We start from the raw sequence: 17,935 nt of genomic DNA, 5'->3' as shown, positions 1-17,935 counted from the left end.
AAAGCAAACATCCTTCAGGACAGAAGACTCAAAAGTAAAGTAGCAATTATACATAAAACACTGAACCATAATCTTCAAATACAAAAACAAAATTTAATAAAATACTCTGAAAGACACAAAGATAAAGGCACATTCCTCGTCCCATATGCTAGGACAAATTTGTACAAATACTCCTTCTTCCCTAGTGCTATTAGAGCATGGAATGGGTTGCCTGAGCTAGCCAGGAAAACCAGTGACTTGGCAGAATTTAAGTCAATGGTTAATATGCATGACTAAATGCATGACGCGTAGGACGTAATCATCTTCTTTTTTTAAGTAACGTCTGTATTATATAAGATAAGATATCATTAAGATTTGTTTAAGTTTAGTTTTATATTGATTAGTGACAAAGCATGAAGATTTTTTAAAACACTTTTTTCTTATGACTGTTCACTGTGGAGCTGCAATCTGGATCTAAATACTGTATCATTTAAATCATAAAAATATTACATATCTATTTTTTTTAAATAATCATCAATTATCCTAATTAAAAGTTCAGACACTTAAATGGCGATTACTAGATTCTAGATCAAGACTCGTATCACTAGGTAATGGTTTCTACCCATTTCCACTTGAACAAATCCAATCATACAATGACACAAAACAAACATTTCAATTATTCAAATGCTCCCCCCCCCAACCCAAAAAAAGAAAGGTTGCCTTATAATACTTGCCTATGTGTGTGAAATGAACAGAAATGTGTCGATTCTACACACACACAGAAATCGATTCTAAAACTTAGATCTAATTGGTGGTCGAAAAAAAGGTTACGGTTAAGGGTGGGGGTATGATTTTAGTGTTAGGCTAGAGTAGGGACAAATTTTACTGCTTTACTGGATGCTAAATGTGTGATCTGAGTTATCGTTATTAGCACGCGCGCACACGATGTGACGTCACGCAAACGCCTAATGCTCTGCTCAGAGCAATCATTAATAGGCTATCCAGTGAAACGATTTTTTTAATACGTAGAATCTAAATCTAGACTTGCTCAAGAATATATTCTGGCGAGAAACTTAAATGCTTTGGATGATGTAAGCGGAAAATTAGTTGCAAACTAAGTCAACAGTGTAAGCCTAAATGTACATTCTTTATGGGAGAACAAAACGTATTTGGACTTCACTTAGTTACGTAGTACAAGAAGCCGTGAGATGATCAAAAGTCAAAAACTTAACAAATGATAATGGTGTTGCAATGCAAATAACATCAAATCGATTACCTGATTCGAAACAATAGTTTGGCCGATTTGCTTAAAAAGAGTATGCAGTACTTGTATGAAACGCTAAACTCTATTCTCCACTGACCTAAAGCTATAGTCACTTGATCAGGCCAGAGAAAGCATGAACACAACAGATGTAGCAGACGACATGACTTCCATGCCAACAAGACAATGTATTCAAGCTCCGTCACAAAGTGAACACAAAATGATCTCTCTCACACACACGCACGCACAGATACGCAGAAGATGTGGCAATGAGGAACTATTCTTCTTGTGTCAACACGAGATCCTGCTCAACAAATCTGAAACTCCAAGACCGTCTCCCGAGCCTGCAGGGGAGGGTGGGCGAGAGTAAAGAGCTCTAAGTCAATACCTCAATGTATATCGAGTGGATAATAGCAGTCAAACTTGCATGTATTTCTCTCTCAGGCCGTCTTGTCGATAAGACTACAGGCTAGGCAAACCCTTACTAATCAATACAAATACAGCTACTTCAACACAAACACACACATACCTCATCATGGACAGAATTGAAAAAGCAATGTTAATAGAAATAGTAGAAGTACAATTAGAAATAGTGGAACACATTTTGAAGACAACACGCGCGAATTGGGATATTTAGAAGAACAAAAAAAGGATAGTACATCCATATGTGATTTAAATACTATTAATTTTTTTTTAAATTAAATAAAAAAAGGTTACATTTGCCCTCTTTCACCAATATTTTAATATATGAATTGTAATAGTCCACCTCTTCCCACATCCCGCGATCCAAAGTTTCACGTCTGAAGATGTACATTGAAATGAATTGTGAATACCGAATATTACCGAAATAAAACCGACAAAGTGGGCAATAATAAATACTTTAAAGACAGTAAAACTCTGAGCTGTAGACCTATAAAGATCAGTCTATTCTGGAGCAGTAGGTCAATACAAAATAGCCTATTCTGGAGCAGTAGGCACATAAAGACTGACAAACTCTGAGCAGTGATTCTATAAAACCAGACAGCATATCATAAAGACTGACAAACCCTGAGCAGTGATTCTATAAAACCAGACAGCATATCATAAAGACTGACAAACCCTGAACAGTGATTCTATAAAACCAGACAGCATATTATAAAGACTGACAAACTCTGTGAGCAATGATTCTATAAAACCAGACAGCATATAATAAAGACTGACAAACTCTGTGAGCAATGATTCTATAAAACCAGACAGCATATTATAAAGACTGACAAACTCTGTGAGCAATGATTCTATAAAACCAGACAGCATATCATAAAGACTGACAAACCCTGAACAGTGATTCTATAAAACCAGACAGCATATCATAAAGACTTACAAACCCTGAGCAGCGATTCTATAAAACCAGACAGCATATCATAAAGACTGACAAACCCTGAGCAGTGATTGTATAAAACCAGACAGCATATTATAAAGACTGACAAACTCTGTGAGCAATGATTCTATAAAACCAGACAGCATATCATAAAGACTGACAAACCCTGAACAGTGATTCTATAAAACCAGACAGCATATCATAAAGACTGACAAACCCTGAACAGTGATTCTATAAAACCAGACAGCATATCATAAAGACTGACAAACCCTGAACAGTGATTCTATAAAACCAGACAGCATATCGTAAAGACAAACAGCAAGCCTACTGTGACTACAAAGACGTAACTATGAGCAGTAGGCATAGAGCCTAGATCTAAAGACAGTATAATTTTTCAAGGAGGAGTAAAGAAACATGAACGTAAAGCTTCCTAAAAAGAACAACTTGGCAGATTGCAACAACTGGAGGGGCATTACCCCAGGAAAAGTTTTCAGCATTGTTCTGAGACGGCTTCAACAGTCTGTAGATGAGAGGCTCAGAGAAGAGCAAGAAGGCTTTCATACAGTCAGATCATGTGCGGAGCAGATCGCCGTTCTACGAAATATAGAACCAAGTCTCGAATACAAAGAACGGCTAACAATCAGTTTTGTAGACTTTAGGAACGCATTTGATAATGTCCATCGAGAACCGCTATGGAGAATAGAGAATATCCTCTAGGGCATCCCTGAGAAATTCGTCCAGATCCTACGACACCTATACAGTGAAACTGTACAGAAAAGGAACAACCGATTTCTTTAGCGTCGAGACAGGAGTACAACTTATCTCCCTTTCTCTTCCTCCATCGACTACATAATGAGGACAGCAATGAATCAGACTGCCTTCGGTTTTCCATGGTGGGAACAGAATCGAATGACTTCGATGACGACTGTTGCACTACTAGGTTCTACAAATAAATGCACACAAGAAATGACGGAGAGCCTAGAAAGAGAGACACCCTTGATTGGCATCCACATACACTTGGATAAAACTACAAATTGTGCGAGCGGGATGTATGGCAAAGGATACCCCCGTCAGCTGTGGCGAGTCAGAGATAGAAGAGTTGGATAAGTTCACATACCTAGGCAGCATCATAGCAAACGATGGGGATGCCTAGCATGACGTAGCGTGCCAAATGGGAAAGGCAGGGAGCATTTTCCATTTTCTATTAGGACAAGCCAAGCTATTTGACAAAAATACATCTTACAAAATTGAGAAAAGACTAAATGTGGCACAACAAAAATAGCTAAGACGGATTTTAAGAGCCAGTTACAGAGATCGGGTCTCAAACAAAGAAATCATATGCTGAACTGGGACTCGACCACTTAATGAGATTGTGAACGATCGTCGCATGACGTTTGTCCTCCCACAGAATGAAATACGCATACAAAGAGTTGCAATGACATGGAGGCCAGTACGAGGAAAGCGCAAACAAAGCTTCCGCCCAATGCGCCGAACGGTGCGGGAGGATTTAGGCCTAAGTAAAAAAAAAAGTAACAACGTAGATCTCACATTGACTCATCCACATTTGAAGCAACAATATGACTTTCAGTGTCACTTGTTACCAACAAGAATGCATCAGAGCAATGACCGTAGACAAACGTATGCCAAGGCAGTCTTTTTTGAGAGCTAAAAGGCTGTCGACATAACAGAGGTACCCCACGGAAACGCTTCAAAGACCAGCTTAGGTGCCAACTTGCCTTAGCTGAAATAGAAGAGAGCACCTGGCTGCATGCTGCCTCAGAACGAGAAAGCTGGAGGTCACTCACTAAGGCCGCGGGATACACATTTGAGACCAAAAGAAAATCCGCTGCCGAGGACAGACGCAGACGGCGAAAAGAAAATCTAAAAATCGACCACATCGGAGAATGGTTAAGCTTGCCCTGGATGTGGCAAAATATGTAGGTCACAGCTGGGGCTGCGCAGCCACGGGAAATGCTGCATTCCTTCAAAGAGTGGGTCTGCAAAGCATCCATACAATCCTGATGCAGTCCCAGCTGCGATGGGCAGGACACGTCTGCAGAATGGAAGACCACCGCATCCCTAAACGACTAAGCGAAGGAAAACGCTCGCAAGGTGGTCAGGGAAAGAAAGTGCTTCAGGGACACCCTCAAAGCTTCTCTGAAGGCGTTCAGCATAGACTCAGCCACCTGGGAGACAGAGGCAAATGACAGAGCATCATGGCGTCGCGCTGTGAAAACTGGCGCACAGGTTGCTGAGGAAAAGAGAACAACGCTGGCAGAAGAAAAACGCCAAAGAAAAGTAAGGCCCAAGACACTAGCTACAGCTGGAATAACCTGCCCAGTGTGCGGCCGAACATTCCGGGCTCACACAGGTCTCACCAGCCACATGAGGAGGCATAGAACCCAAGCGCAAAGCCCTCAGCCCCCTGGATGACAAAGTGGTCATCATCGAACCACGATGGACGAACTATATATATATATATATATATATATATATATATATATATATATATATATATATATATATATATATATATATATATATATATATATATATATATATATATATATATATATATATATATAAATATATAGTGCTTTTTGTGAAAAAAAAAATGCCGGCACTCAGTGATAGATTACCTAACTTTTAACTACTAATAAATTAATAATAAACGTTAAATACAAGTAATTATATATATATATAAGATAATTTTTATTGATCCAATCAAATGGAAATTTAGTTTGACTACAATTGACAACCTCAGCATATATATAGGCCTATATATTGCTTGATATTCGTTTTTTTTTTTTTTGACTACACTAAATTCACTTTGAATGTTTGATTCAATCAAACGAAGATATAGAATGTGGTATTGTTCTCACTATGTTTTTCTTTGGAATTGTTGCCACTCCGCTGGAATGAAAAATGGTACCTCAGGCCATATTTGGATCGATAAAAGATGACATTATAATAATCATTTTTGACTTGCAAAGAAAAAAAAACCGAGCATTTTGAGCTGCAGGAGTGTGTTGATGTTTAGGGGGGGGGGGGGGGGGGTTAAATCCAAAAGACAATATTAATAGAAAAATATTGTGTCGTATTAGAAGCTGCAAATAATTTCTATTCAGTTATCTCCCCTGGTCTATTTCGCACACCTCCTTTGTTCATGGCTCTCTTAATAATACACGATAATGAATCAATACAATTATTGTGAGTTAGGCCTAAAACCACACATTCAAACACACGCTCTAGACTTCTGACCGCCCCCGTCAAGGGAAGGTAACTCTTGGAAACGACATTGTGGTGTTTTCAATTAAGACGAAAAAAAAATGCAAAGAATCGAGTAAATATAAATAATAAATTAAAACTGCCGGTAATTAGAAATAATCCAAGAGCGTTTTCTTTTGAAATTGAGGTATGCTTTTTAGATGATTCAATATTTAACATGCGCATATGTTTTCAATTATCTATTACACATCCACTTTTTAAAAGCCCTTTAGAACATGTGGCTTATAAGTTTAACATACAAACTCAAGTGAAGATTAAATCTACAAAGAAATATAAAGCTTGCCCTAACCATGCACAAAGTAGTTAAAGATCTTTAAAAAATCTGTCCCATTTTGATCACACACTATACAGTGATTCGTGCTTGGTACACTGTAACAAAGACAGTTACAAATAATACAAATATATCTCACTAATAAATATCTACGTTCACAAGATTTAACCTCTGGACTGCACATCACTCACTAAAAAATATCCACGTTCACAAGATTTAACCTCTGGACAGCACATCACTCACTAATAAATATCTAAGTTCACAACATTTAACCTCTGGACAGCACATCACTCACTAATAAATATAAATTCACAAGATTTAACCTCTGGACAGCACATCACTCACTAATAAATATCTAAGTTCACAGCATTTAACCTCTGGACAGCACATCACTCACTAATAAATATAAATTCACAACATTTAACATCTGAACAGCACATAACTCACTAATAAATATAAATTCACAAGATTTAACCTCTGGACAGCACATCACTCACTAATAAATATCTAAGTTCACAGCATTTAACCTCTGGACAGCACATCACTCACTAATAAATATAAGTTCACAAGATTTAACCTCTGGACAGCACATCACTCACTAATAAATATCTAAGTTCACAGCATTTAACCTCTGGACAGCACATCACTCACTAATAAATATAAATTCACAACATTTAACATCTGAACAGCACATAACTCACTAATAAATATCTAAGTTCACAAGATTTAACCTCTGGACAGCACATCACTCACTAATAAATATAAGTTCACAAGATTTAACCTCTGGACAGCACATAACTCACTAATAAATATAAATTCACAAGATTTAACCTCTGGACAGCACATAACTCACTAATAAATATAAGTTCACAAGATTTAACATCTGGACAGCACATAACTCACTAATAAATATAAGTTCACAAGATTTAACCTCTGGACAGCACATCACTCACTAATAAATATAAGTTCACAAGATTTAACATCTGGACAGCACATCACTCACTAATAAATATAAGTTCACAAGATTTAACCTCTGGACAGCACATCACTCACTAATAAATATAAGTTCTCAAGATTTAACCTCTGGACAGCACATCACTCACTAATAAATATCTAAGTTCACAACATTTAACCTCTGGACTGCACATCACTTACTAATAAATATAAATTCACAAGATTTAACCTCTGGACAGCACATCACTCACTAATAAATATCAAAGTTCACAACATTTAACCTCTGGACTGCACATCACTTACTAATAAATATAAATTCACAAGATTTAACCTCTGGACAGCACATCACTCACTAATAAATATCACAAATGTTTAAAAAGTTAGGTAGGCGGCATTTGCTGCCAAGACTTAATTACGAGCCAACACAACAAATCATAGAAAAAATGCAACTCTGGCTCTAAGTGACGTGGTTTATGAGATTACCTACGAGACACAGTGATGCTGGTATGAGGCTCCGTGATGAAAGTTTGAGACTACACGATACAGGTATGTGGTTATATGATGAAAGTTGAGACTACGTGATACATGTATGCAGTCATATGACAAAAGTTTGAGACTACGTGATACAGGTATGTGGTTATATGATGAAAGTTTGAGACTATGTGATACAGGTATGCTGTTATATAACGAAAGTTGAGACTACGTGATACAGGTATAAGACTACATGATAAATGTTTGAAACTACCTTTTCCTTTTGGGGATATAAAATTTCGTGATGTAAGTTTGATACTATTTTATGCAGGTATAAGACTACATGATAAAAGTTTTCAGACTACGTGTTATAGGTATAAGACTACACAATAAAAGTTTTCAGACTACGTGTTATAGGTATAAGACTACACGATAAAAGTTTTCAGACTACAGTGTTATAGGTATAAGACTACACGATAAAAGTTTTCAGACTACGTGTTATAGGTATAAGACTACACGATAAAAGTTTTCAGACTACGTGTTATAGGTATAAGACTACACGATAAAAGTTTTCAGACTACGTGTTATAGGTATAAGACTTAGTGCTGAAAGTATGCTACGCAGGTAAAGGTTTTCAGACTAGGTGCTACTGATATGAGACTACGTGATGAAAGTTTGAGACTACGAGAGAAACACCATCGAGCCTGATGAAAAACAATACATGCTATGTAGGCTAAGTTTATTTTTATCCCTGCATTGATCTCTGACGTAGTAGGCTTTAAACCATTGGCTTGATAGTTTGTTCTTTTCAAGATTACACTGGCACCCGAGATGGAGGGAGGGAGAGAAAAGTTGGGAAGGGCTATCAGCCACGTAGAGCAGTGTTTCTCAATTTATTTTCTTCAAAGCACCCTTGTGTAAACATTGCATTTGTAAGTAACCCCCCCCCCCCCCCCCCGCTTTTTTTGTTTCGTACCTTCTCTAAAGGAAACACAAACAAATGTTATGCCACATAACACACACACACACACACGTACTCCGGGTTCGCCAAGTGACATCAAGGAGTGCATACACCCAAGTTTAGAGACGCCGACATCATAAAAATTGATGTGCAAGCTTGTAACGAACGTGGGAAACAAAGGGGAGATAATTATTGAAAACTGGATTATTTTCTTTCCAAACACCAGACACTTAAATGAGAAACCCTTGATGATTGCATACTGTTTTGACGGCTAATTTAATAAAAACAAATAAATAACTTCTTATAAAACTCGCGATTCACAAACAGCCTACTCTCTACTCGATCTAACATATTGATTATGATTAATAAGTATAAATTACAATTTTTAAAAATACCAAACAAAAAACAGATTATATTAGGTGTAATTGTAACAAACGGTTTGGATCAGTCATGTTATGTGCGTAGCTGGGGAGGGAGGGGGTTCACCCTCCCCCGAAATGAAATCCCCCCCCCCCACAGGGAAGGGAATGGAACTTTGTGACTGATTTTTTGCTTTCATTTTGTTTACTTTAGGCGAGATTTTAATGTTAAACCATCACTTGCCCCAGCGCAACCGGGGGACGGGTTGAGTTTAAAATCCCCTTCCAGGGGATGTTGCGGTTAAAAAAAACCTCTTCAATAAAACAAAACAAAAAATAATGCAAACGACAATCCCCAAATTCCAAGAGCCTAGCCAAGGGGGATTGTGAGTTTAAAACCCCCCTCGGGCAGGGGTGGAAACTAGAAACCACCTCTTCAATATAAAAAAAGCAAACTACACACTCAAAATTCTATGAGTGTAGCCATGTGAGGTTTTGAGTTTAAACCCCCCTTCTCCAAAGGGCTTTAAGTTTACCCCCCCCCCCAGATGGTTTTGAGTTAAAAATCTCCCTACTGATAGTTTTGATGTTGAAAACCACCTCATCAATATTATTCTAAAGCAAACTACAGTACTCAATTCTATGAGCGTAGCCAAGGGGGTTTTGAGTTGGTAAAAAAAAAAAACTCCAGAGATGCTTTATTTTAAAACCCCCCAAGAGATGGTTTTGACGATAAAACTTCACCTTTCGATATAAAATCGAAATCAAACTAGTCACCAAATTCCAAGAGCGTAGCCAAGAGAGGTTACAAATTTCTACCAGTCGATGGGATCCATTAATAAAGTGCAGTGAATAGTTATTTGCCGAAATTAAAAAGGACTAAATGTGGCTCAACAAAGATGGCTTAGGAGTCAGTTATAGAGATCGGGTCTCAATCAAGGAAATCCTATGCCGAACTGGGAGTCGACCACTTTGTGAGGTTGTGACAGTGCCGCGTGAGGTTTGCGGGACATGTTCTTTGACAAAATTAATTAGGCATACCAAGAGTTGCGATGACATGGAGGCAATTACGAGGAAAGCGCAAACAGGGACGTCCTCGTATAACTTCGCGCCACACTTTTATGGAGGACCAGAGCAGTGGACACCAGAGGCTACAGACATATCCAGTGACAGATTTCTGTGGAGACAGCTTGCTGCCCAATGCGCTGAACGGCACGGGAGGATCTAAGTCCTAAGTAAGTAAGAAAAGCAGATATGGCTTTTGGACTAATTTTTTTTATTGCATCATAATGCATTCTAGATACCTCAGAATATGCATTTTTGTTTAAAAAACCGGAAATAGTGCCTGGCGGCTCACGGCGCTCCCACAGACCCCTTGCTGGCAAGGGCGGGGTGTCTACAGGAAGAACCTATTCTAGGGTGCAATAGACCAATTCCGGAAAAATGGTCAAAATGTAATAAAGATTAATTATGTACACACACACACACATCCCCCCCCCCCCAAAAAAAAAATAATCCTGACTCCCACGAGTCATGTAATTATAAATACCGGTACTATAGACCTAGACATGGTAAATTAGAAATATTTTCACCAATTGTTTTTTTTTAGCTTTTAGCTTTCTCAATGCGCTATGATCATATCACTTGTCTGGACCAATTGTGAAAGGAGGGAAGAAGGGGGTATCTTGGTGAATGTTTACATGATCGCTTTTTTTAAATGCGTAAAAAAAAATTTCACTCAGGGCTCAAGTGGACTAATTCAACTTATACCACCACATCTGTAAAGTAAGATTTCTTTCCTTTTTTCAAGATGCCAAACAAAATAATAAATTACCAATAGTTAATTAACTAATTTTTTTTTAATTGATTCTTGTGTTGTCAGGTAAAAGAAATAATTGTGCAAAATTTCAGCTTAATCAGAGATTGGTTGTGGGAGAAATAACGTGTACAAACTTTTTACCATACAGACATAGTGAGTTGATAGAAGCTTTATAAAAAAAAATAGTAATAATTATATTTTAAAGCGACTATTTCTTCTGCTAAAGGTTCCGATTTTGCTTTTAATGGAAAAAGCAGTCAGTCAGAGCCAGTGCTCTGAATTTATACTGACCTAACTGTGTAGTGAAGATGCATCGACATTAGTGTATTAAGTACAACCTAGCCAACTTCATTAATTCAGTTACATTCGGAGTAAGTTTCCTACTTTTGTACTACATGATATATGTGGTAATGAGGGGGGGGGGGGGGGTAATATATATGTTCTAATGCGAAATGTTTGTTGTATGTGTCTATTGGTTCTAAAATAGATCTAAAATGAAACAAATACAAAGACAGTAATTATAGAGTAATAGCTTTGAAAAGCAGAAGAAAAGATAGGTGGAATATTTCCAGGAATTATTGAATAGACCAGCATCCTCAAATCCCCCTGACATAGGGACAACCATTTGTGATCTCCGGTTCCAAGACTAATCGTTCACAGACAATTCGTTTGCCTGGAGAGTGGTACATTGAGACATACCCTATTATTGTGAATATTTTCGTCGCGTGTGTAATTTGTTGACGGTACATTTTAGAAAGGAGATTGATCACTTTGTTTATTTCCAAACCTTTTGATCTGCGAGAGCAACACAAGATTGGACTAGAGAGAACAACACAAGATTGGACTAGTGAGAGCAACACAAGATTGGACTAGTGAGAGCAACACAAGATTGGACTAGAGAGAGCAACACAAGATTGGACTAGAGAGAACAACACAAGATTGGACTAGTGAGAGCAACACAAGATTGGACTAGTGAGAGCAACACAAGATTGGACTAGTGAGAACAACACAAGATTGGACTAGTGAGAGCAACACAAGATTGGACTAGTGAGAGCAACACAAGATTGGACTAGAGAGAGCAACACAAGATTGGACTAGTGAGAGCAACACAAGATTGGACTAGTGAGAGCAACACAAGATTGGACTAGAGAGAGCAACACAAGATTGGACTAGAGAGAACAACACAAGATTGGACTAGTGAGAGCAACACAAGATTGGACTAGAGAGAACAACACAAGATTGGACTAGAGAGAACAACACAAGATTGGACTAGTGAGAGCAACACAAGATTGGACTAGTGAGAACAACACAAGATTGGACTAGTGAGAGCAACACAAGATTGGACTAGAGAGAGCAACACAAGATTGGACTAGAGAGAGCAACACAAGATTGGACTAGAGAGAGCAACACAAGATTGGACTAGAGAGAACAACACAAGATTGGACTAGAGAGAACAACACAAGATTGGACTAGAGAGAGCAACACAAGATTGGACTAGAGAGAGCAACACAAGATTGGACTAGTGAGAGCAACACAAGATTGGACTAGAGAGAGCAACACAAGATTGGACCTAATCCTGCGAGTTTCTTTGGTCATTTTCTAAACCACGAGGACAGTGGGTGATAGAAGATTTCAAACAAAAAAAAAAACCCTGCAATCTTACAATAAGCTAGCTGAACAGTTGAAATGGACTCTCAATTATAGTCAAACTTTTTACTTTCACCAAGTACTTTACACTCATGTAGTCTGAACCTTATTCGTATGTTTTTTTGTTTTTTTTTTAAGTGGTCCAGATGTTACCTACTCCATCATGTCATTATGGTCAATCTTCTTTAGGGCCTTCGTCTAGCTTTACTCCATTTGGTCTCTACCAATTCAGCTAGATACCTGAGTTAACACCTAGTTGAGTGGTAGACAATGGGGGCTTTGGAAGTAATACAACTTTACAAGGGTTTTATCTGTTAACATTAAAAATACCTACTGTACACAAGTATTATACTTTTCAAAGTTTTAAAATTTAGTTGAATACAAAAATAGATCTGCAAATTATTGTTTTATTTGTTCATGTTTTGTCGTTGTTGTTTGGTTCCGTTATATAATGTTTTCATTGGTATCTGGACCTATTGGGAAAATGGGGATGAGGGGGTGGGGAGGGAAGACAGAAAGAGAGATCTAAGGGAGGGAAGAAAGAAAGAGAGATCTAAGGGAGGGAAGAAAGAAAGAGATATCTAAATCAATTTTACCCTAATCACTTTTTTAAAGCATTTATAAAAAAAAAAAAATATATAAAATTTAAAAAAAAGGGGGACAACCTTAAGTCGAACTCATTACTCACGCCTTCTCAAGCCGACATGGATGGTTGCCTGGTCGTGCGGTTTGCGCGCCGGACTGTAGTTTGGATTTATCGATGGTCCCGGGTTCAAATCCTGCCCGCTCCCATCCCCCGTCGTCCTGCGGGAGGTTTGGACTAGGAAGTAAACTATCTTCAACTCTGAAGGAACATCCGAAACATGTAAAACAAACAAACATACTAACTACTATGCTAGCGAGGTGAATATGAAAATAGAAGTTCGAATAGTTAACCACTATGCTAGTGAGGTGAAGATGAAAATAGAAGTTCGTATAGTTAACTACTATGCTAGCGAGGTGAATATGAAAATAGAAGTTCGAATAGTTAACCACTATGATAGTGAAGTGAATATGAAAATAGAAGTTCGTATAGTTAACCACTATGCTAGCGAGGTGAATATGAAAATAGAAGTTCATATAGTTAACTACTTAATAGCGAGGTGAATATGAAAATAGAAGTTCGTATAGTTAACCACTATGTTAGTGAAGTGAATATGAAAATTGAAGCTCGTATAGTTAACCACTATGCTAGTGAGGTGAATATGAAAATAGAAGTTCGTATAGTTAACCACTATGCTAGCGAGGTGAATATGAAAATAGAAGTTCGTATTGTGTGTTTCAAACTTACTCTAAAACGGCGACCTATAAAGGGAACTAATTCAGCTTATACCACTAATTCAGTCTAGTATAATTTCTTTCCCTTATTCGAGATACCAAATAAAATAATTAATTACCAATAGTTAACAAATTGGTTAATTTTTTTTTTTATTGATTCCTGTGTTGTCAGTTAAAAGAAATAATTGTGCAAAACCGAGATTGGGTGTCAGAGAAATAACGTTTACAATCATTTTACAAGATAGAGTGAGTGGATATTAGCTTTGTACAGATGGAAAGGCAACAGGACCGAGAAGCCTTGAACTCAGACCTTTAATTTCAGAAGAAATGGTTTATCAGTTTTCTTACAGGCTATGGAAGGGAGAAGCCTTGAACTCAGACCTTAATTTCAGTAGAAATGCTTTAACAATTTTCTTACAGGCTATGGAAGGAGAAGCCTTGAACTCAGACCTTTAATTTCAGTAGAAATGCTTTATCAGCTTTCTTACAGGCTATGGAAGGAGAAGCCTTGAACTGAGACATTTAATTTAATTAGAAATGGTTTATCAGCTTTCTTACAGGCCATGGAAGAGAGAAGGACGTACCAGCAGACTGGAAAGGAAGCTCTCCCCAAAAAGGTTGATCCAAGCAAGGGTCTTCATACAGCTCCAGAAAACCTGGACAGTATAATAGATATCCTTGGCTACAAAGAGTCGTCTCTTTAACTCTAATGTTACTGCCGTTTTGCTTTATGGAGAAGAGACCTGGAGAACAACTAAAACTTCTATTAGAAAAGTGCAAACTTTCATTAACAGCTGCCTACGTAGAATCCTTCACATACGTTGGCCAGACACTATCAGCAACAGTGATCTCCTGCAAAGAACCAACCAAGCTCCTCTAGATGAAGCAATCAGAAAGAGAAGATCGGGCTGGATTGGGCACACTCCGCGCAAAGCACCAACTAGCATCACAAGGCAGGCATTAAGGTAGAACCCATAAGGCAAAATAAATTTGATATGATATTTTGGGTTTTGGCACAATTTAGGCCATGTCGTGCCCATAATCCCTCAATGGTTACTTCCCCTTTATAGCTCAAGAGCTAAATGTTCTACAGCTAAGTTATTAAAAATAAGGTCTATTCATAGCTCAAATGGTAAAAATTTATATAATTTAATAAAAATCTGTTGTAAATATGTAAATATTTACAATTACTTTGCCCTATCTCAAATAAAATTTTCTTAATCAACCCCAGCTCCAGGATAAAGCCCAGGGTCGACATAACTAAACAGTGTTTTTAAGTTGTCTGATATTAAATACTTCCTTCTAATATCATGGTATCTGGGGCAATCAAGGAGGATATGTTCCACGGTGAGATGAGTCACAGTTCTCACACAGTGGGGCTCTTCTCTCTTTAGCACAAAGGAGTGTGTGATGTAAGTGTGGCCAATCCTTAGTCTGGACATGGGTGGTCGTGCTTCCACGTCAGACCTTTAGATGTGGACCGCCACCTAACATCCGCCACAACATGTTGTGGGTCTCAGCCTCCCACCGATCCTGCCACTCTCGGTAGGTGGCAGAGGCTATACTCTGTCTCAGGTCGAGCAGGGAATTGGGGTTCCTGACACCACTTGATTTAGGGCTCTCTTTGCTTCTCTGTCTGCCGTTTCATTTCCCTCTAGAAAGAGAAATAGAGGGCACCTTAGAACCACCTGGCGAAGCGAAATTTAAAATTTGGTTACACCTGGAACAAGATGGAAAGGATGGCCCAGGACAGGGAACTATGGAGATCTGGTGTTGGAGGTCCGTGAGGGTGAAGTAAGTTAGTACACTCATTGACTGATGCAGTAGCGACCTTAGGGGGTGGCAAGTGGAGCAACCGCCCGCGCCTGAGGGGTGCCCCGCGATCGGAGATTTTATTGTCATCAACTTCGAAAACCAAATCAGTTGTCATAAAGTAGGACTTGTTACTCAATATTTTCCCAGTATCTTTATGATACCGATTACCATGTAAGCTCTTAACATTACATTTTTGGTTTCGAAATACCGTTCAGTTTCGGTAAAGACAGTATCTAATGACCTGTCGATACTACGAGGCTATCATCGTTTAACAGTTCACAATAAAAACATATAGGTAGAAGCAACCAATACGAATCGTATATTTCGTATTTAAACATTGACGTTCAAACGGATTTTATTAGGAAAATTCGTAGAGTTAAAGTTTGAACTACTCTTTCAATTTTGAAAATTGTATATGAAAGAGTCATTTATAACATTTGTAGTAACATACAATTCAAATAAAAAAAACTAGATTTTCTTAAAAATGAAAATTAATAAACAAATATGCAGTGTTTTCTTGACTTTCGCTATTGATACGTTCTAAGACCGCACGCGAAGGTCAGATTTTCGTGGTATTTAATTTCATATAGGCTACGTATAATAATCCGGATATAAACAGTATCACAGGACATCCCCAAATATTTAAAATCTCTAGATAACCATTTCCTATTTCATTAATAACTTTTACACGCTGTTCCTTTTAAAAACTCATTAAATGTTCAGTAATTTTTAAAAGTGTCATACAGCATTGTAATGTCGCATTACAGTATAAAAAGAATTGGTACGTATACATTAAATATAGGCATACTGTTAATTTAGTCTGCAATGGAAAAAAAGGTTGAGGGTGTATGAGAAGGATTCCTTATTTGGTACTTTAACCTAGCCTGTAGTGAACCAGTTGATGTGCTTGTACAGCTAGTTCGGCCAATCAGCTTCCAGAAAATTTGGCGATGAAGTATTAAGTTGTTTCTTCCAATAGGCTACTGTGCATAGACATCGTGCGGCCGTGGGAAAATCCGTGTCACCATATTTTAAAAAAAAAAAACGGAGTATTTTTTTTTTTCAATTAATTTGTGAAAATCCGTGGTATAGCCCCTCTGCAAAAGTCGGGTCTGCGAAAGTGTATGGACCACTGTAGCTCTTTTAGCACATTTTATTCTTATAGAACGTCCAATTGGCTTCAATTTGCAGAGTGGGAGAGGAGACATAATAGTAGTAGTGCGCGAGTGTTTTCCTTTTTTATTGGCTTCTGTTAATGGAGAATAATTACAATACAGTATATAATGTAGGCCTACTTACGAAATGAAGCTACGCAATTTTCTATGTTTTGTAGCAAAAATAAGGCCACACAGCTTAGAGGCGGACATACTCATGATACTGTACTGTTATTGTTACAGTGTAAGAGACGGATTAGCCCGTTAAATTAGCGTGATGAGTTTATGGTATATGTCTACCCTAACGGCTAAAGGCCCCGCACATGACGCTCGCCCAGGCCCCCGCGCACTGCTAAGGCCGCCCCTGGACTGATGTGAAGGAAGACAAGCTTAGGAATAATGAAGATAGGGAATTTGAAAGATTTTAAGATTTCAGTAATTTTTTAAAGATTGATATATTCTCAGTAAGCATTTTAATGTCAAGTAATTATCTCTAAACGTTCCGAAATTCTGCAGGGGCTTGTCAAAATCCAGTTTTCAAAATTTGATATCTCATGAAAAGATATTTTGTGCAATGTTTGCATTTTCATATATATGTGTGCACTTTTTGTTTTTCAAAATGAAAATTACAAAAAAAAAATATGTAGGTCCAATTTGCACTACATTATCATTGTAACAAATTATTACCAAAAAACAAAGCTTTGTAGATCTATAGGCCCTACAGCATTCGATTAATTGTTATACCATTGAATCTAATGCTAATTCTATTCATTTAAATTAAAAATATTATGTCCACCAAAATTTGTCCTTTTAAGTTTTTGACCCTCTTCTAAAAAAATAGCTCATAACTGGTCTAAAATGTCTAGATGTAATGTAAGATCTAGACTCACTTTTTACAATGCTTTAAAATTATATCAACTCTGTTTGTTTGGTACCAATTTTGAAGCTATTTTTATCACTTCCCATTCTCAGATAAACTTTGCACAATTATTCTTTGTTCCTATAAAAAATAATGTGAACCAATTATTTAATTAAATAGAAAGAGTAAAGTTTCCCTTTCAGACTTTGCGATCTGTTGGAGCAGATGATGTTAAAGTCATCTATTTTTATGGCCAATGGTTAACAAGCAGGGTGTTATGTGGCTAGCACAACGACCAACAGCCTTTACTTTCCCCAACTTTAGTCAGGTACCCATTAGAGCTGGGTGGACTCAGGGGCGCCCTAAAAATCCCAAAATTCAAAATCCCAGTTTTCACTGTGCTTCGAACCCAGGACCCCAGGT

At 37.7% G+C, this 17,935-nt stretch overlaps 1 protein-coding gene across 9 annotated transcripts in view; it reads right to left on the bottom strand.

Moving 5' to 3' along the window:
• Positions 1-17,935, bottom strand: part of LOC106066333 (diacylglycerol kinase zeta-like) — a 72,029-nt gene that overhangs the window by 49,091 nt on the left and 5,003 nt on the right. The window contains exon 1 of one of the 9 annotated variants that reach the window (XM_056031816.1): positions 1,256-1,754. The exons of the other annotated variants lie outside the window; for them this stretch is intronic. The gene's annotated coding sequence lies outside the window, so the exon portion shown is untranslated. Of the gene's footprint in view, positions 1-1,255; positions 1,755-17,935 lie in introns of those variants that run through there. 9 annotated transcript variants of the gene reach the window in all.

Source organism: Biomphalaria glabrata, chromosome 6, assembly GCF_947242115.1.
Source record: "Biomphalaria glabrata chromosome 6, xgBioGlab47.1, whole genome shotgun sequence".
NCBI classification, from domain to species: Eukaryota; Metazoa; Mollusca; class Gastropoda; family Planorbidae; genus Biomphalaria; species Biomphalaria glabrata.
The sequence above is the reverse complement of the archived record's forward strand: the minus strand, read 5'-3'. Positions and strand labels throughout refer to the sequence as shown.